The sequence below is a fragment of the Gasterosteus aculeatus genome, chromosome 11, assembly GCF_964276395.1.
Source record: "Gasterosteus aculeatus chromosome 11, fGasAcu3.hap1.1, whole genome shotgun sequence".
NCBI lineage: Eukaryota > Metazoa > Chordata > Actinopteri > Perciformes > Gasterosteidae > Gasterosteus > Gasterosteus aculeatus.
This window is the reverse complement of record NC_135699.1, coordinates 6661275-6683293: the sequence shown is the minus strand read 5'-3', so window position 1 is coordinate 6683293 and position 22019 is coordinate 6661275. Positions and strand designations below refer to the sequence as shown.

Genomic DNA, 22019 nt, shown 5'->3' with positions numbered 1-22019 from the left:
ATGGCCTCTCTAGGTGTGGGAAACTTAACCAAGCTGCTGTGCTTTTCCTCCTTTAACAGCTGCGTGAACATGTGTGTGTGTGTGTGTGTGTGTGTGTGTGTGTGTGTGTGTGTGTGTGTGTGTGAGTCACAGAGAGGGAGGCAAGGCTTAGAGAGGAATGTGCCTGCAATGAAAGAAAACAAGCCCCTTGTTTTCATTCGGGTGTTGTTGTTGTTGTGAATGTTGTGGAAGGGTAAAAGGAGAAAAAGAGATATGCCTCTTCAGGATCGTTTTTTTGTGAACTAGAAGTGAACTCTCATCCTCTGCAAGAATAGGCTTTGAAGGAATTGTGTGTGTGTGTGTGTGTGTGTGTGTGTGTGTGTGTGTGTGTGTGTGTGTGTGTGTGTGTTTCTCTCCCTCTGTGCTGCTGCTCCAGTGCGCTGCAATGAGTTACTGCACAATGAGCATTGTGTTGTGACTCGTACACCCCTGGAGCTTTATTCTGCTTTAAGTTTAAATTAAGGTCACCAATATTGGGATTTCCTTGTAATGACTCACTGAATAAGAACAGCTGTTCCTCTGTGTGTCTCTAATGCCTACTAATATGAAAACAATTAGCCTGAATAAAATATTTGGAGATATAACCGGGTTCAGATCGTTATAACATAATATATTTAAATAATGTAAATAATAAGGTCATAAGTATACTTTACATAGAGGCATCTAGATAACATTTGACTTCTGCATTAAACCCATGCTTAGCTCTGTCAGGAGGACCGGGCTGCTGCAAAGCCCCCGGGGAGCCGCCAATCGCAACGCCAACATCGTGGTTAAAGGAGAACCACGCCCTCTCCGCCGGGGCACGGCCAATCAAACAAAGGTTCCCCAGTGATGTTCCTCCTCCATGAAAGCCTTTTATCTGAACACCACCAATCTGCACTTTATCTGTAAATACGCCTGATGGGGGAGTGTAGCTTTTCAGTGTGCATCGCATTGTCTATTGATTGCACAGAGCTGTCGATAAAGTACAATGTTGTTCATTCAAAAGCAAAGACAAACACACACACACACACACACACACACACACACAGCTGGGAAACACTGGATTTGATGAAAGTAGTGCAGAGCCCAGAGGATCATCTGGCTATTATCACCAGTGTCCACCGGCTAATCCTCTGGCAGGTACAGAATAGGATTAACTACACACTTGTGTGTGTGCGCGCTTGTGTGTGTTCATAGGCGCACAGTACTTCATGACCTTCCTCATTCACTGAACATACATTAGTCAAATATGATTTATTTGTGTGATAATTGTCTTCCATTGCATCTCTGTTGCACAGCCAGATGGTTGTAATAAACTTTAACTCCAGCTGAATATTATGCGTCAGAAACTATACATACGGTAACGATCCAGACTTGCAAACAGTTCCAGCGCTCGTTAAAGAAAGACATTTGTTGGTGTTGGTTTTTTTGTGGCATTTGGTCCACCTTTGGACCTTTCATTTATTATGCTAGTTTTGAAATATAAAGAATGTATAGTTCTGACCTGGTGGTGGCGCCATCACCTGAGGTATATCGGTTCATGCGGAGCAGAAAATGACACAAAGTTTCTTGGCATTTATTAACGGGCGTGTATTAAGCGTTGGCATGTTTACTCACTAAGACACCACTAAGATAGATAATCTAAACTCCAACGAGGGACATTATTTCGCGAGGAATCTTTCACGTGCCGCCTGCAAATACATTTGCATAAAATATTACAAAAACAAATTAAAGATATAAATTCCATTTAATCTGCCGTCTAAAGAAACAACATCAAAAGGGTTAGAAAAAGCATACATATTGCATTGTGACACACAAACAACATATTATCTGTCCTCTTCATTAATTAACCGAGACTGCATGCACTTAAGTGTCGTAATCAATATTCATCCAACTTAATGTGTCTGCTGTTAAAGTACATGCAAGATTTTTTAAATCTGAACATCTTTTGAATCGGAAATTAATTCTCCGGAGGAGCTTCATGTCTTTCACTGCCTCAGCATTTTGGCAAAGTTACACATCCCTGGAGCACAGGGGTGGAGAATGTCTTCAATCTCATTAAGCGTAATTAAAATTTGACCTTGAATGACGACGCAAAGCAACAAAAACGGCCCTTTTATTTTGGCAGCAAACGACTGCTATCAGAAAGTTATTCCCTCTAGTCGATATCTACACTCATACTACTGAAGAGCTTATAAAAGAAAATCTATTACATTTCAGACCTTTCTCCAGCAATCACCTCTCCTATTGGTTTCATCTATCCCTGCGTTTTATCCCAAATGAACGCCACTTACTTCTGTGTCGTGAGAACATGGATTTGTTAACATCATTTCCATTTAAAACGTGACATCTCTCTGTGTGTCCGTCTGTCTCTTTATGGCAAAGCATTACCAGAGTAATATCTCAATTATATCTCATCCTGGATGATGGCGGTGGGGGGGTAGTAGGTGCGGGAGAGACTCACTGAGACGGCGCAGCACTCCCGGCCAACAAGTCCTCACTGAGGCTCGTCTATAGACGTGAAGTGGTTGTAGATCACCGCGAAGATCAACCGTTTCCACCAGCGGTATTACTGGAGAGCCTCTGACCTTTAGGGAAGCGAGACTTAAGGGCGACTGACCTGTACGTGAAAACCATAAACAAGTTTTCTTTGGAGAGATGGCGTGATATCGATCCTCTGTGTTGCTGCTGTGCATGTTTTTTGCGTGTTGGACCGCAGAGAAATGGCAGCAGCTATTAAAAGAGGAATGGCCGTTCTTTGGTGTTTCAGCAATTGGTTTGTCTCGATTACTGTTACGGTGTTAATTCAAGATTCTTATTAATCCAACATCTTATTGATGTTGGAAGTTTTTTTTGTTTAGTCCAGCACCATTTGGAAGTGGGCAAAGATGTCTTACCTTTGCTGTCCACCGGTCGAGATGAATTTGATCAACTATTTTGTTTGCTGACGAAGAGCGTTTGACTGTTTTTCTGTATCTCTCTGGTCTCTGGTATCTGGACCACGAGACCTTGCCGTGTCCTCTTTGTCCCTCTCTGTCCCCTTGCTCTGTATTCCCTTTGGCACAACTGCGCCGGGACACCAGTCCCGGTCCAAATCACAAAACCTTCCCCCCAAAGTCCTACATCTTTTTAACCATTAGATCCTCTCTCTCTCTCTCGCTTCAATCTTGTCATTTTGTTGCAGCACTGTTCGTTTTCCCTCTGCTCTCTATCACAGGGGGTTGCCTTGATCCGTGGCGTGCCGGGGAATCTCTTTGGAATCAGCAGGGGGGGGAAGGCAGAAGGAAGGAGGGAATGAGAGGGGAAGGTGACTTCTGACAGGCGAAGCCGACGGGGGAGATAGAAGTGGATGATGACAGAGGAGGAATTAAGAGAGGGAGGGCGAAGGAGAAGCCGAAAGGGGGGGTGGAGGCCAGGGGGATTGGTTGGGGGGGGCAAGAGGCGGACAAAGGCACCCACCAGGGAAGGCGCGTGTTAGGACGAGGTGGAGGAGAGAGAAGGAAAATGCCTATAGGGATGATAAATTCTCATCATGGGTAAGGTTTTTATGGCTGTGGCCTGACTGAGAAAAAACATCATGGGTTGCTTCAAAAAACTAAAGCATACTTTGTATTTTTCACTCTATTTTCTTGTCAATTGCAACGTAGAGTACAAAACACTGCCTCAGATGATTAGACTCTCCAATAATGTTTATATTGTGAAGGAGCCCCTGGTGCAACCTTAAATGCACATGTTCTGAGTAACACATGACATTTAATTTCTATAACATTTTTTGACTTTGATCAAAGGGGAGTTATTCTCAAGATGAACAATGAGGATTAATTAAAGTCTCGGGAGGAGGAGAAGAGAGACGAAAGTGATGGGAATAAGAAAAGTCGGTAGACCGGAGAGGTTCTTCTGAATCTGGATCCAGGTAAGCAAACACAATTCAGACACCTATTTTGAGTCGATTCCAGCCATCTGGTCTCTGCACAGTTCACTTTTTGTATTAAGAGGTATAAATCTCACATTTGTGCATTACAATCTCTAAAAGCAACTTGACCTAAATTGTATAATTTGTTGAGTTGTGTATATTATCGCAAACATTTACCATTGTAAATATACAGTACCAGTCAAAAGCAAAGATTCGACTGGTACTGTACATAAATATACTGCCATCCAACACTGATAGTTGTAGTACAAGCCACATTTGTTCAAAGTGGCAGGATTTACAGACATGATAGAGGGATGCATAGCAAAGTACTTCTAAAGCAATTTAAACAATTAAATAATGGATGTTGTAGGTAAATAATGGCATGGACCATTTCAGAATGCTTCAGCCAAAACTGTGAGTAAATAAAATGTTTCACTTAACACCCTCAACACATCAGCTCGTGTCGCTCCAGCCATTGCAGAGTCCGTAAAACCATCGAAAACGAAAAAGCAGATGTGAAATTTAAATACACCTTTCAAAATGTATCATGACTCCGCTCACGGAAAAGCCTTTGCGAGGGAGACAGACCGAGAGAAGAGAGCTGTTACATGGAATCATCTCCATCCACAAGCACTATTATGTTCCTCTGTCCCCGCAGTTATTTTTCCATCGTCTTTCTTTCACTCTGAAAAAGGTGCAGATTGATCCTAGGATGGATGAAAAAAGAAAAGAGGTAGAGAATAGAAGAAAAGTGCAAAAGATTACAGATGCTGAGTACGAAAGAGGAGTGATTTGCCTGTTAATAGGAAATCCAATCCAATCTCGTCTGCTGTCCGTTTCCCTGTAAGTGTGTAAGCTCGCCCGGTGCTCGCTGCAGACAGATTGGGCACCTGGACAAATCCCCCCCCCCCTTTTACATTAATAATCAGATCCTTTATATGCACAAAGAGATGGACAAAGATACCGAGGACATAAAGGACCGAAAGACTGATGACTTGTTCGTAAACACACAGAGAGGAACGACGAATCAACAGAGAGAAGACAGGAAGGAGAAAGGAGCTCCAGACTGGGAGATGAGTCTGTAGGAGGAAGATAAATGAGCGTTGTGAGAGAAGCGTCAGACTTATTTCTCAGGGAGACGGGATCTCGATCAAAGCCATCGACAGCACCTTTGTCTCCTCCATCTTCATCACTGTCATCACTTCATCCCTGCTGTAATCATTGAAGTTCTGATGTCTTAACTCTGGCTTAGCGGTTCTACGCTGCACACTACACACATAATAGGGAATATCACCATCATTACAGGACGTCCTAAAGGGACTTCTGCATTTTACATCTGCCTCACTCTGCTGCTGAGATAAATGTTACACATTAAAGCAATAACATGGGACGTCGATCTAAACATTGTGTCCATTCAGATGGAAATCTTAAATAAACATTCCACAGGCATTAGCGGTCCTGTAAGGCTAGCGCTTGAGCTAAATGCTATTGGCAGGATGCTAACATACTCGCAAAGACAATGCAAACACTTTTTAGGAGTCATGATGTTTACGATATTAACTGTCAAAGATTTCATGCAGACGGGGATGTGAGCACCAAATTCCCTGGCAAGCCATCAAATAGCTGTCAACAAATATCAATTAAAACCAACAATGTCAACCTGGTGGTGTTGGTCGTCCAAAACAGCAACCAATAAGATAGTCAGCTGAAAAAACACAAAACTAAATCGAAAAATCACTGTCCAATTGCACATAAAGCACATTGGAGGGAAAGTTAAGGCAGCCGGCGCCTGTGAAATGTGAAATGCGGGATCCACATCCTTTGGGGGGCCGAGGGGGATTGTGTTCTTCTCACAGAATCTGATGCCAGCCTCGCCTGTCAGAACTGTGTGAGGCCCGACAGCAGGTGTCAGACAATATTTGAGACTGACTTCAGAAGCCATATGAGCTCCAGCACCTTGTGATGAGAATTGAGCAGTATTCAAAAATACAGTAAGAGAGGAGAAGAGAAACAAACTTTTTGAACCAAGTTGCAGAAATGGGAAGTCAAACAAAAGTAGCGTGTTAAAGTTAAAGCTGTGCTACATTTGGCTTAAATTAATTCATGTCGATAAAAACATTTTTGGATTCCAGTCAACCGAGAATAATCAAATTGTTTGTTTAATTCCTTTAACATCTTCATTAAGTTTAACAGCGTACATTGCAGGATTCGTTGGTTACACTGGCGTCTTCCCTCACAGTGTTTGCCTTGTTTTTGCTACCTAGCTTGCCATTTTTGTAGTTTCTTGTGTAGCTGCACACTTATGGTGAAAAGGACGATGCCCAGAAATGTCCCAAACATCAAATAAAAGAAAAGAACATAATAGAGACCGAGGTGATTTCTAGTTGGTCATAAATGATGATTATGATGGATTACTTGGCACATTGTTTCTTCACTCCTTATTAGTATAACAGCTTATCATCTATTGCGCGGACAAACAGACGTTGTGACGGCTGAAATAATGATGCTTTCCCTTTGGAGTTATGGATCAGCCCATCATACATTATCTAACCGGAGAATAACATTGATCTCTTTTCACACGTGAATCTAAATGACAGCAAATGTAACCCAACTGCAGATCTTACGTTTGAGTCCTTCATATTTACAAGCCGCTGTCTGCAGCATGGCGCTTTACAGCCGAAGGTATAAAAGGAATGGGCACGTACCACTCACACTCAAAACACTGAACTCCCCTCCTGCTCTGAGTTGTAAACACCAACACGAACATATACATGCATGCATTCAAGCTACACACCTTGTCCTAAAAATAGACAAAAGAGCGTATGACATGTTGAGTGTGCCGAGGGAAATGTGTTTTCTACGGTATGTGTGGGATGTGAGTAGTAAAGTGAATCAAATGCCAACAAATAGCTGGTGTCAGGCAATAAAACGAGAGAAGATCTATTATTATCATCCCTCCCTTGAATCCCCTCCAGCTGGACCCACGACCACATCTGCGCCTTATGATAAAAAGCAGCAACCTGTCACAGACGGCCTGATGGTTACGTGTTTCTTTTTGCTGATCACCGCACTACTAAATGCTGCACATTATAAAAACATTAAGACTATAAGAAGACCGGCACCTACTGCGCTCTCTCACCCTGCAGATGTCTGACTTTATTTGCTATATTTTATGGCCAGTGTGGGTTAAGGCTCATTCCTAAGTGAAGCGTCTGTTAACACACGTTATCTTAACCGGCTGACCGAGGGCTGTGGGAGCCAGCCGCATTGCAGGGGAAATCTAATTCAAGTCAAGGACTGGCTCGGGTGAAGGATTCTTCTTGCTCTGTCAGTTGCAAGACGGAGAGGACGTTTGTTTATCACCGTCTCCATCAACCAGTGAAACAGCAGATTAAAGCAGTTAGCGAACACTAAATGAGGGTTGTGTGTGTGTGTGTGTGTGTCTACAGATAAACTCTGAGCACATTTATTCATGTCTTCGACACTTACATGTATTGTACATGTATTGCAGTTATATTTGGGTGTTCAGTGTTGGAAGCAGGTTCCTGTTCATGGAAGCTGCTCTGTGCTCAGTGAGGAAATACGCGACCTCTCTGCACAGAGCAAGCAGACATTTCCTTTAACCCCATCTCCCAGATTTAGGGCTGTGGGTTCCTACAGGGAAGTCGGGTCACCTCAAAAGACGATCCACTGATTTACAGACATCTCTTTCCCAATTTAAGTTAAAACAAAAAAACCTGAATGGGATGATGTTCAAATGCTGCACATATCAACCCCACCAAAACGTCTCGCCATCCAAAATGAACGTAAAATGCAGGCTCACTGAGCATTATAAGAAGGGCTGCAGTAGTGTCAGCTCGCCGCAGAGCGCAACGCGTGTGCGTGGGTGAAAGGAAGGGAGGAGGATGGATTGGACCCTTGAGGCACTATGGTTAAGTCTATTTAATGCACCAGCCTCTCGTGTGCATCGATCCACTGCCCGCTAATGTCCCATAGCGGCTTGACTTATAAGACTTATTAAGTGCACACCTTCAACCAAAGTATGATGTGATTAGATTAGTCGCAGAGAGCGTTTACCTCTGAGTCAGTGGGGCTGTCATTGAATGCAGCAGCAGCAGCAACATTAAGGACTGTTTAATGAAGAAGCAAATGGTCGTTTTTTTGTTTTTTTTCTTCGCGCGCAGCTCGGAAATACAAAGTCTTCTTATCTTGGTGTAACGAGAAAATGTCACACTGGGTTTCATTTAATGCCCTTTGAAAAGAGAAATTGGTTTCATTTTAATTCCTGGATTGAAATGAGTTCATCTAGCTGGAGAGTGTTTCACGGAGGCGATAGACGGCGAGGAGTTATAATCGAACAGCTCGCCTTTGAACAAACATTCATGACTTCTCGGGAAACAGAAATAATTGACTTGTCTTTAAACAGCACGACTCACCTGCATCATTGTGGATTTTGGAAGTCAAGTTGGAAAATATGTTAAACGTGTAAATCGTATTATTATGCTCAGTTTCTTTTCTGATTCAAACAGCTTCCTCCAAATAGGACTTCATCTGCAGCTGGCTTGCCCTTTGACCTGTTCATCCCCCAAACAAACACACACACACAAACACTCTATTATACCTTTGACTTAACCTCTCTGACCTGCAGGCTGCTACGTCCCAGTAGCACACATGAAGCCCCGGGGATGATGTGACCGGTCTGACCTCAGTGCTAACGTTCATTAACCAGCTATGGGGAGGCATTACGTAATGTGCATCAAATAGGTTTTAACGTTTAAAGTGTAGGCATGTGTGTATGAGTATCCGCACAGTTACGTGACTGGGATTTCTATGTGCATACTTGAGTGTAGGCTGAACAATATCTGCAATGGAATCCATCACCGTGCAGCCCAAAGCGATTACCAAGGAGCCCTTTTCATCATCACATCACTTCACCCCCCCCCCCCCCCTCCCTCGAAGGAGACTGTATTTGTTCACTAACTCACGGACCTGCGTGAGAACGCACAATGATCAATACTTTGACCTTTTGTTGTTGCCACCTAAAGGATATCTGCTGCACCCGCGGGAGCGAGCGCTCAGCGGCAGGCGTCAAAACTTAAGGCACCTCACTACTGCCAGTCAGCAAGTCACTGTGTGTGTGTGTGTGTGCGTGTGTGTGTGTGTGTGTGTGTGTGTGTGTTTAGGTGAAGTGTACATACAGCTGCAGGGGTTCCAGCGCTTCCTGCATACTGCACAGTACTAACTCATGAAAGAGAGAAAGTAACGAGACTGAACGGCAGAAAGAGAGGGAGCAGCACATTGTGATTGAGCTGAGTGATTGGCTGTGCTGCGCTTTGGTTTATCATCTGTTCAACAGCGGTTGGCGTGTTCAACAACATCTGCCAGGAGTTGGGGACCACACACGCATCAGGTGACACTTTCAAATCCCATCCCGCAAACTCTGAGAGGCGCACACACACACACACACACACACACACACACACACACACACAGACAGGGGATTTCGGTTGTAGTATTTGCTGAACCAGGCCCGCCAATAAACGCTGCTGACATGGAATGGGAGGTGACAGACGAGGTTGGTGAGTCGGGGGGAAGGTAGAGGGAGACCAGGTGATGGACAGGGGGAGTAATTAGGAGAGGCACGTAAAGGTGGGGAGGGAGACGCGGGCAGGAGATTGCGGAGATGAGGCTGATATCTGAGAGTGGAAAGGTGGGGTGAAGGAGGGAATGTGACAGCACTGATGTGACTCGGCCGCTGTAATGAGACGGACGAGGGGCCCCTCTGTTGACGGCCCTTTTTGAAATATTGTTTTCATCCCTCTTCTTTTTAACCTACTGGACCAGCATGTCTGCAGGGACGGCTGTGGATCTTTGGACGTTCTTGGATGTAACCTTTCGCTTAACGGGGTATCCTTTTTAAATGAACTTTAGTGTTGACAGGAACATAAAGTCACATTTAAACAAAATGTTAAACGAAAGCTTTTTTTTTGTCTTCGCCTCTTTTCTTGTCACAGTAACACCTGAATCCGGGCCACAGGAACTGTGCTCCTTCTGTCCGTCCTTCTGGGAGAAACATCTGTCTCTCAGCTGAGTTCTGCCATCTGTGCGTTTCACCGAGGTCTCTGATGGTTTTCTCATCTCCCTCATTTCATCCTCACGGCAATCTCCGCTGAGGCGAGACCAGTGCAGATCGGATGCTGTGCTTCAGCAGGTAGGCGTGTGGTTGCATCTCAAGTAGCTACCCAATGCTTTATATAAAAGGAGGTATCACCAAACAGCTCACAGCGGGGACAGGAAATCTCTCAAGAAACTTTATTTTTGGCATTACTTTGGCTTTGCATTTCAAGCAAATCAGATTTTAGACTAGTTCACCTCTGAAAACCAGCAACCTGAGCCGGCTAGTGCACAGAAACACCTGTGCACGGCCCACGAGCCATCCACCACACTAACACCGCTACTGACACTTTGACGGCTCACCTTTCCGAAGTTTGCCAATCGTGTCGGAGAACAGCGGTGGCCTTCAGGTAACATGGAAATGTGAGGCACTAAAACCCGTGTTTGGTTTGGGTTGCGTGTTCAGCAGTAATTACACAGTGCGTCCGCCTGTGCCAGCTTCACAATATCAAAGAGGCTTTTTTTAGGGTGAGTGAGTTTGTGAGTGCGGGATTCATTTAAAGCCAGTGATGATAGAGTAGCTCCACAGTAATGCTTTGAAATCAAATTGGCACTGGAGCCGGACTGGACAGCAACACAATGATGCTTTCCTACCTGTTCTTTCTATTGTCTATTTTCAATTACACTGTGCTCTCCATCATACCGGGGTTTTGTTTTGTTGATTTCTTAAATCTAATTTCCAGTTCTTTTCGTGTGGGCCTCTTCCTCCTCTCGGAGCATCATCTATCCCGTTGCCTTGTTCCATCTCCTCCTTTCCATTTGGCTGGACTCCTCTTTCTCTCTCAAACACACACACACACACACACTCTTCATATCTCTCCTTAAATATTAATTTCCTCGTCACCTGCCACATTTTGCATACCTCATTCTCTCCCCCTTAAAGCTTTGATTCCCCCGCCCCGGTTTATCTCTCTTCCTCCATTCCTCCACCAGCATCATGGTGACCACCAGCACAGGAACACAGGAACACCGTCACGAGTCGTCCTTTTGCTTTAATAGCTGGTTCAGATAATAACGTTGTCACACGGACTAAAACATGGGCTTAGTTGATATGTAACTATTTAATTTCATCATTACGCATGGTTCAGTCCTTTTGAAGTATGAGGGATCTCTCCTTAAGACAAATGTGTCTTTAATGCTATCGCCTCAGCCACTCAGTCTTCATGCAGGTCATTACTCTCTCTTTCCATTCTCATTCCAAATTGATTAATTCAGCCAGCCGATTAAATAGGCAACAGCATCAATAGTTTTTAAGACTGCGCAATCGTAATTTTGACGCGAGGCTCAATGAGGTGTAAAATGGCCATTATAACTTGCTGGGAGAGACAGAAGATTCGTCTTATCGCGATGGGAGTTTGCGAATGGAAGTCATCTTTCACGGCAGAAACCGGCCAGACATTTGCGACAGCAGAGGAGAATTTCCGAATTAATTACTTTTCAATATTTGTGTGAGCTCTACTTGAGGGGCCGATTCACTGGAGTTTCTGCATTTATCACAAAATGGAAATAGCTCCATTGGTGGTAAGCCCAATCATGCAGAGTAGATGAAAGGGTTTGAAGTGCAGCGAAACAATGCGGACAAATTGAAATGTTTAATTAACCAGTCGACTTCTCTGCTACAAAATATCTACAGCCCGTGTCAACGTGTTATTGCATTTGGTATTCAAGAGAAAATAGTGGAAAGGAAATAATGAAGATTCATCTGTTAAACCAGCAAGCAGAAAAAGGAAGAGGTTTAGGAAGTAGGAAGCGCGTGAAGGTTGAGAAACAGTCGAATAACCACCATCTCATCTCCTAACCTGCAGATGTTAAATAATTATGGAAGCCATTTTATTCCGACCGGCCTGTACAAAAACATTGTATTTCATTTGCCCGTTTGCCTGTTTGGAGCTGTAGCAGAGACGTGTGCTGCTGAGGGTGACTCTGCAGTAACATTGTTGTTACTTAGTTGTCTTTCATCCATCTTTTATACTCGCTTCAGCCCCATCGGGGGAGGATGGGGGCTGGAAGCAATCCAAGCAAGATGCAAATGATCCTGAACACGTTGCGATCCATCGTTTTTGGACTGAAGAAACCCGCTCTGACCCGAGGGGATACACCGTCGCTTTGCTAAGCAACATCCAGTCATTGACCTTGTATTTTGTAGGAGCACATTGAGAACAGGATATGACGCAACCCACAGAATTGCCCTCGACTTCAGTGTTGAAATCTCTGTTTTTAATCTCTGATCTATGTAACCATCCCGCGGGCTATTTACGGCCCCGCCTCGTCCTTTTTACCGTCTCCTCCTCTAATTTGATTTGTTAGCACCACCAGACAGAGAGCCTGACGACAAGGTGTCGCCATTACACACACACACACACACACACACAAGATAAATCCATCCGTGCACTAAAGTTATTGACTGGAAGAGTCAAAGCAGTCATGAAGAGTTCATTTCAACATATCTTACCATCAAAACATAAGCTTATCTGACACTGATGGATTCATACATTGGAAAAATTGAACAGACTTTAACCTTGACCACAAGGAGACATTCTCGCTTTTACATATTTCCTCACCGATTTACACTACGAGATAAGAATCTCTGAAGGTGCTGCGCTGTGGAGGAGGTGTTGTAGTTTCTTAAAAGGAGCTGCGGGGCCACTGTGTGTGTGTGTGTGTGTGTGTGTGTGTGTGTGTGTTTGTTTCCCCGGCTGAAAATACTGCAGTCTTGCCATGCCTGGCTGGCTGGCAGCCGTGTGATGTAAGGGCACATTCTCTCCTTGGCTGCTCTGATGGAGTCCAGTTGCTCTTTGCTTTGTTTAGGGAGGACACTAAATCCTGCGAGACAGACATTGATCGTGTGTGTGTGTGAGTGTGTGTGAGTGTTTGTCTGTGCATGCGGCTGTGGCACTTAGTGCAATCCAACACAAAAAGTGTGTGAGCCCAGAGAAAATGGGAAGTGGGACTGGGCAGTAACACACATACACACACTGATATGAATATGAAACATCGGCATCCACAATCACACAAACAAAACACCCCTGGCCTTTTTGTACCAATCATCCTCCTCCTCCTCCTCTTTTGTGTCCTCTAATGCAGAAATGTTGCTCTCTGACAGCCGCCCCACACAGCGGAGTTAACCCGTCCATCGAGCTGACGAAGCGAGGGCTCGTACGCGCTGAGCGCCAGCTACCGCTGGCAGCCGCTGTTAAGAGTAACAGCGTACTTCATCAAGCGCTCGCGGAGGCGGAACGGACCAGAGTCGGAGGCTATTTCACGCAGAAGAACGTTCACTGTGACCCTGAAGAACTGCCCAGGAGTTACCTTCAAGTTCAGCGTGTTCTCGATTAGATCAATGAAAGACATCATTGTGCGGGTTCAACTTAACGATGGCCAGGAGCACTGCTGGAAGTCCCTCAGTCGTGTTAGCTGTGGCCCCGGAGAAAGCTTTCCAAAGTTTGACACAGGTTTTCTTTTAAAGAAGTGACATTGAAGGTGAACGAGTTATCGAGTTGCATTCAGGGAAATCCGTGTCCCCGTAGCTTCACCCACACTACGGCCTCTGCTGCTTCGAGTTGGACCCCTTCAACAGTATCTGCAGCACTTCGTTAAAGTGAAGCGCGAACGCACTGGAGTCCTTCTTTAATGCAGTTTGGAGGACCCAAGTGCTGGTTGGTCCGCTACCCGCGCAGCACGCAGGCAGGACATTTGAGTGGGGGGCCTCGCTCAGGGGAGCCCGAGGACCGGCGGTTCCCGCTGAAGCCGCTAAAGTAAGCGTCTGCGTCTGCGGACCAGAAGGACCAGGGCGTTTAATTCTCCACCTCACTCAAGCCCCGAAGAAAGGGCGTCGCCGCACTCTGATTGGCCGAGAGCTGAACGGCTGAGACTTAATTAGGAGCCAGTGCCCAACAGGTGACCTGAATAAGCCTCTGATTGGCATAGGGGAAATGTTCAGCTAATATGAATTGGGAAAAAGGGAAATGACGGTAAGCATGTGATTGCCTGTTCTTTTGTCCCTGTCAGATAGTCCATCCTGTACAGACATGCAGACTATCCGTCTGGCTTTAGCACACCAATGCTAACCAGAGACAAATCCTACCCCGAGCTATGAAGCAAAACATGGTTACTACATCCACAATGTGACTGCTGTTGAACCGGAAGTCATTCGGCTTAAGATTGAGGTCTGACTAACAGTTTGAGGTTTCAGCTCAAATTCAAAGAGCAAAGAAGGACTTTGACTAATCACTAAATGTGTACATTTTACACCACGAGCCCCATCTGATGCGTCCTGTGAAAGCAGACTCATTGGATCCACTGGTGCCTGATGTGTTTTTTCAGCCATAGCTCCATCAGTCGATATTTCTGATCCCATCGTGGAATAAAAGGACTAGCTTTAACGTGAGAGGGACACTGGTGCAGGTGAAGCCATCGGGAATCAACAGCCGACTCTGCAGCATTATGCAGCTTCAGTGTTGTGTTGGAGTCTTTTGTACCATTGTTGCTCGTAACAATGAGCTGCATTTGATTCGAGGGCCTGTCCCTTATCAAACACATCTCATATTACCTTTGTCTTTGTACCTTTTCATTCTGTTCCATCCACCTCGACATTATTCTCTCCCTCTGGGCGTCTCTTTATTTCTGCCTCTTTTGGTATATTTTTTTTCGAGCAGCTTTACCACCTCATCGTTGCCGGCCTTTTCTTATGCTGCAACGCATACATCACATCCCGTTCTTTTTCTGGGCCTATACAGCATTACGGGCTTCCCAAATAAAGAAAGGATAAAAAACACAATTTGTATTCTGGACCACGTCTGTGATGTGAGAGGAAAGCTTGAGAGGGGGGAGAGGGGAGGGGGAGAGGGGGCTTGATAAAGTCGCAGTTTGAAGTTGGTTAAATCCATCAGGCATTGGAGTATTGGGGGGGCGTTTGCCTACATCAGGGAGGCTCAATACGTCGATCGCGACCGACCAGTCGAATGCGCAGATCTTACGGTCCTCCAACCAAAATACCTGCGAGAGACTTTTCTGTCATCCGCTTTTCATCGTAGTTACGTGTCCCGCTTCTGCTGTTAATTGCAATTAGTCCTACATCCTCCGCAGCGGTTTGTATATTAAAACGTGACTCGGCGGCACTGCGCCTGCTGGTTGTTTCGTGTCGTCTGAATGTAGACGGTGGCCCTCACGGCCGGATGATGTGTTCAGTGGCGTGTAAGAGTATGTGGGATCAACTCAAGCGCTCTTCAATACCCTTTTCTCAGCACCGCAGCATGTGTGCACATGCAGTAGAATCTGCGTTCGCCCGAGTGAGCAGCGGGGGGAGAGGGGGGAGGAGCGGGATGCCGATTCATGCCAGTATGTGTGAGCTGCCCCGTATCCCTGACCCCGGCAGTGATGCCTGGTCAGCAGCAGCTGACTCTCTCTTGTCAATGGCGGCAACTCCTGCAGTGAAAAATAGCGATTGAGGTGGTGGGAAGGGGAGGGCAGAGGGGGGGGGGGGGGGGGGGGGGGCGGAGCTCCATTGACCTTGCAGCAGAAAACCTTAACAGTAACAGCAGTGTTAGCGCACTCTCGGCTGCTCACACACAAAGAAAAGCGCTCCAAGAGGGGCATTTATACCAAGAAACACGCTCCCCCCGCTGCTCAGGACTCGCCTCATGCTCCGGCTGCCAGACAGAGAAAGAGTCGAGTGCAGGACATTCACGCAAAGGGAAGAAATGCGCGGCCCCTCATCTTCAGGGGAAGACGTGAATAGAGACGCCCCCCGAGCCCTGCATGCTTTTTCCAATGTACACGCGTGTGACCACGCAGCCTCTTAACATGTAGGGCAGTTAGTCACACATCACCATGACAAACGGCTATGACAAATGTCAACTTTCAAAAGTGTTTGCGCCATATAGAATTTCAATTTGAAGGGTATAAAAGCCACTGCTGGTAACGTAGGACTCCGCCTGGAGTCACCGGATTGAACATGAGGTGAGGCTAAGGGAGGGCAGTACGCGATGAACTGTGTAATTGAGTGCTGCTTTTGTTCTCCCTCTTCTTCATCTTGCTGGATTTAGATCGCCAACATGAATCTCCTAATGAAAACATCACGGTATTGAAACTCTTGAGACCTATTTCATTGCTCACAACCCATAGAGAAACACCAAACAAGTTCAGTGATTTGGGTTCCAGTCAGCTTCTGCTTGAAGCTTTGAGCCAAAACCCTGACTAGGTTTCAGCACTGAGTCATGTAGAGAAGCACTGGAGAGATGGCGCCTGTAGAAAGAGGGCGATGGTATATGGAATGCAGATCACATTAAATGTAGAGTCAGCCACTTGGAAAGCCACAGAAAAAGGGGAATCCGGGAAGAGAAACTTCCGCTGGCCTTTGTTCCTGCCGATGCCGCCGGCGAGTGATGGATATTGTTCACAATGATTCTTTTCCACAACAACGGCGCTCCTCGCCTAATCGCCTAATCTCTGCTATTGAGATGAGCTGTCATTCACTTCAGGGCGATGCGATTCCATCGGACCACTGACAGTTAGTTACTCCACATTGGCTTGAGCTGTTGCATTTAGGGCGCCGGGTCTGCACGGAGATTTCTCCTTTTCCCACTTGAGCTGTGCCGGGAGGCGAGAAACCTTCTCTCACTTTGACTAATCCTACTTTGAAAACTTGTGGAACAGCAAACAGGTGAAGAATTTTAAGTGGCGCTCCATTTTCAGAAAGTTCTTTAGTTGTGTTCTTTTTAAAGTTTAAATCCACTAAAGATTGAGCCTTGGGAAAGGGATCCACACTCATTGGTTTTTGTTGTTGTAAAAGGAATGTTCTTTAACAGTATGTGAATATTCTATGAAAATAAGCAGGTTGACTTCCTTGACAACGGCAGATTTTGGAAAATTCAGCACTGAAACCGTTGACCGGATAAACGTTTAACCTCAGGGGTGATTCATGTTACTCTAAAAATACTTGACTTTGTTCCCAAAAGATGGAGGCTTTAAGTGGCTTTCATAAAATAGGTCACTTCATCCTATTTAATTTCTCGTTTCTAAAAAAGATCAAGCTCTAAAATAAGAAAAGTCTCAATCCATGTCTCCCACATGACCAAAGGTTTGTTAATGATCTCATTTAAGAGGTCGCTGGTTTTCTAATTGGAAGCGAGCTGACCTGTGGCAGTCTAAAGTTAGTACATTCCCTTTGACCTTATTAAAAACTACTCACGCTTCTGTCCCCACTGTCCTTAGAAACAACCCTTCAAATAGCTCAAACCGCCTTTTGGACCCAAGTTCCTCCTCAAGGAAAAGACGTGCTCTGCTTGAAGAACATTTGACAGCAGGTGAGTGACTCTGGTGTGCAGGTCTGGTTTCATAAGAAGTAGCGATAATGAGAAACAGCACGGAACACAATTAAAACCGAAAGGTATTTATAGTAACCCGGGTATTAGTACCACGGGCGATTCATCCAACCACAGGGCAGCGCACACACACACACCTGAGAACTCACCCCCTTCTGAGGGATTGTGGTGCAACACCTTCCCGTGACCCCCACAGAGTCGCGCTGAGTTACTCCGGGGCAGAACACGGTGCTCCATCTATCACGTTCCCCTGTTCAGGTATCAGCCGACAACGCAGCATCTGATGACTGGATACATGCTGTTCCCTTCACGCTGATCCTCCCTTGTTAGCAGGTGGCTCGGTCCCACTCAAACATGTACATGATGAGCAGAGCGTTGCCCCAGTGTCTGCCGACTCACACACACACACACACACTGGGGCACGATTTTCACTGATCATTTTGCGTATCGTCGCAACCGTCACGCGCTGAGCCGGCCGCCTCGCCTCATCTGGTCTTAACCTTGGCGACGGCGACTCACGTCTAGAGATGCCCTTTGTATCAGTTTGCATCTGCGGGGGCAGTGACCCGGGCGGCCGCGGTATGTTGTAACTTGCGTGTGTTATCAACCCAGATGACTTTGCCCGATAAAATGCTGCATTCAGTACATATGCAAGCTATACGAGCCCTGCAAGATGACTTTGAGTGTTTCTGATTGCAGCCAAAAAAAAATTAGTTTCCCTTCTTTTATTAAATCTGTCACCTCAGCAAAAAAAAAACCGAATTCTTCCTCATTCTCTTTTATCAAAATCTGTGTTTTAATTAATGCCTTGAACATCGGGTTAATTGTGCTTTTCATGACAAAATCAGACCAAATGCAAATTGTCTGTGGGCGAGCTTTGCGCCGAGGCTGGAAACAGTGTTTTAATTATCCAGGAAACCTCTTAAGTGGTGGACAGACTGTAACAACCATATGCGCGGCAGTCACAGCATGTCTTACGGTTACATGTCAGCTCACAGGTGGTGGAGGATGTGTAGACCAAAGCAAAGCACCATGGACAATGTGGTTTTCTTCTTCAGTGACCAGGATACATCTTGCCCTGGACGGATGTTGGCCTACATAAGTGCTGCCTCCTTTCTACTCACAATTAACTGACCTGTCACACCTTTAATAACAAGCCCAAACAAACACCCGCCCCCATACTCACCCACATCCACCACCGCTGTGTCTCCACACAACAATGAGCAGCACATGAGAGAAAATAGACAACCAGAGGGCAATTTGCAATGTAGAACAAATGATAGGCTCCCAGACAACAGGCATGGATCGCTCACACACACACACACACATTCCCATCTACACACAACCACCACAACTGCAATGAGTATTTCATTTTTTTCATTGTGCGTGGTTTTGCATTCTGCATGCAGGTCTGCACAGTGCGTCCCAAGGCAGTAACAGATGAGTAACTCATTTCTATGTGTGGTTTGAGAACACAAACTCTTTGTGTGTGTTTCTGTTCTTGGACATTTCTATGAATGACACAGTGGGTCTGCCAAAACTACGTGATGGATTTCCATGACATTTTTGACACAGGTTTCTTTGCTTTGCTTCTTTTTTTGTGGGTTAAATTTTCTCAAAAACTACTTTATTAAAAAATGTCATTAATACCTACTAACTACTGAGATTCCCATCAGTTCCACCTCTACTTTGCTTTTCGGGATGATAAGTTTAATATCAAACAAAGGTTGGCATTTAGCTGTTACAGCCTTGCATTTCTGCTGGGATGGCTAAAGATTCATAGTCGGGTTTTACATCAGTGCCATTTGAATGAGTTGCAGTTTAGTTTTTTACGTTTAAAATGACCACACCTAATGGTATTCTAAATTATTCTACGCTTTAGGATTGATTTTTAACTCGCGGTAACAATTGGGAAGATGACTGCATGCCTCAATAATGATAATCATTACCTGTGAGAAACCAACCATTGAAGCAAGCCACCTCTGAGTCATTCAGCTCATCATCGACTCAATCATTAGCCATTACACGGCGGTACGGACACAAGAACGGTTTATCACCCGCAACAGGAAGTATCAAGGGAGGACGGGGGAGAAAAACACGTCTTTGATTGGCAGCTTTTCCAAGTGGTGAAGTTTGTTGTGTGACAAATGCGCCGGCAACAATGTGTTTGGTTGGTGGTTTTCCCCGACGCAACACAACATGGAAATACGAGTGGACCGAGTTAGCGTGAAACGCCGGATCATTATGCTGTTATGGGGAAATAAAAAGTGCATTTAGCAACACTTCTAGTTTAACAGAGAGCTTAATGAGACCAACTAGACCACATGCTGTCGATAAAAACCCACAAATACATCCACCGAATGAATCCAGTCTGACTGTTAAGGGGCTTTATTGCCTTTCCCAGTCCCAATGCACAGGGAAATTTCCCCCACACTTTCTCCTCAGTACTGCACTGCTCCACACACACACCTTTCTTTCTTTATCTACCTTTCGGTACACTTACACCTGGCATCTCTCTCTCTCTCTCTCTCTCTCTCCTGCACTCGGGCCTTCTCCCCACGGAGCATTATATCACACCTGGGTATTTCACAGTCCACTGAGCTCCACGCTTGTTAAATCACTGATTTCCCATAAAATCAGGATAGGATGTGCCACCATGCATCACGCCTGACTTTTATATCATATGAAGAAGTGGTGATGAAGTTTAGTGGACGTATGATGTGTGGGTTTGAGAGAGCGAGAGGGAGAGAGAGCACAACTGGAGATGTGGGTGGATGGTTAAAGTATAGCCTGTAAGTCATGCATAGTATTTTACCGCTGTGTGAAAGGTGGAGAATAATGGCTGATTACTTTTATTCTCTCATTCTTTTCTTTTTACCTCGATGAAACGTACTTGATGTGCACCTCAAAGATTACTTCTACTTTCTAATTACAGGCATCCCAAACAATGTAGCAATATATTATATAATAATTTAGTGTCATACATATGCAGTCATACATATGCAGATGATGCACTATTGTGTCATTCTGTTTGGCTGCCCTGAAGGACTATTTGAAGATGTTTGACGACGTGTGACTCGACAGGGACTAGATGGAGATAACAGCCTGCTTCGAACAGTTTCAATCTTCCATTGACACGGAGAAAATTATTCATCCCATTTTGGAACATTGTGTGAATTACTAACAGCAGGTTTTTTTGACATCTTTATAAACTTCTCGACAAATAGCTGCCTGGATTTTACCATCACTCTTTCTCTATTGCTGTCCCCACATTGTGACCTTAGAAGATATGTCTTCTCCTCTTTGTCTCACCTCCATCTCTCACTCTTCCCCATCACCTCCCTGCCTTTCAGGTCTGCACTCCTCCCCACTCTCCAAACGAATGACACTTTCTAATTGGCCGGCATCGGGAGGCAGGAGAGCCATTTCTGTTTGGACAGCTGTTAATTTAAGACGTCTGTCGGCGGCAGTGAGATTGCGGCGGCGACGGCGGCGGAGAGGGACGACAATCTGGAGCATCATTGAGAATGACGCAATGAGGGAGAAAGAGGAAGTTTGTGTCTGAGGGGAAAGATTTGTCCCCCGGTCCCTCCACACATAAGCCATTGTGACTCTCACCCCCTCTGGTCGGTGTCGCGTTAATGTACAAGCGCACAACCTGCCGTTTCATTCAAGCATCTGCTTAGAAGCCTCAGCATCACCCGCATGTTGCAATGGGTTTCAATCCCTCTCCTCCACACACACACACACACACACACACACACACACACACACAGACACACTGCGCTCTGGGAACCAATCACCATCTCCTGTTCTCAGGTCCTGTTTGTGAATGGGATTGTTACGGGAGAGGAGGAGGCATGCAGCGCTTCCCCGGGAAGCATCAGCCTCCAATTCTCATTTCTGAATTATTTCTCCCACTGCTCTATAATTCATTCTTTCATTTTGTTTTTTGTTTTTTTTTTCCCTCACATTTTTGCCTTTCTCTCTATCTTTGTGAACTCTCTCGCATTTTTTTTGTCTTTTTCTGATGCAGCAGTCGATTTGGACTGGATTTCTCAATTTTTCTTTCATTTCTCCCCCGACCCACCATCATCATCATCATCATCATCATCATTTTAATCATCGTCGTCGTCGTCAAACACCGCTCTTGGTCTCGTTTTCTCCCCAAACCTTTTCATTATTTTCCTTTCACCAGTGACTCCAACTGCCTCCTAAAGCAGCAGCTCATGCATGCAGGGTTAATGACCACCAACACAAACACACACACACACACCGCCGAGACTTACCTCCAGTGACAGCGTCTTCGTCCCGAGTGCTTCCGAATTCTCAGTAGTTGTAGGAAGAGCGACGAGCCAGGGAGCTTCTTGCGTCTGGAGAGAAGTGGATGACAGGAGGACACAAGAGGAAGCGGAGAGAGTGAGAGGTATGAAGAGAACGAGAGAGCGAGAGAAAGTGGACGAGAGCCGGCGGACCGTGGGATTCAAGAGGAAGAGGAGGAGGAGGAGGTGGTGCTCCGGCTGGCTGGAGGTGAGATGAAGGGGAGAAAGAGAGAGGGAGGGAGAGATAAAGGAAGAGGGAGGGAGAGA

At 45.5% G+C, this 22019-nt stretch overlaps 1 protein-coding gene across 1 annotated transcript in view; it reads right to left on the bottom strand.

Moving 5' to 3' along the window:
* Positions 1-22019, bottom strand: part of pvalb6 (parvalbumin 6) — a 27554-nt gene extending 5535 nt beyond the window's left edge. Inside the window, exon 1 of the mRNA XM_040191679.2 lies at positions 21720-22019. The gene's annotated coding sequence lies outside the window, so the exon portion shown is untranslated. The remainder of the gene's footprint in view (positions 1-21719) is intronic.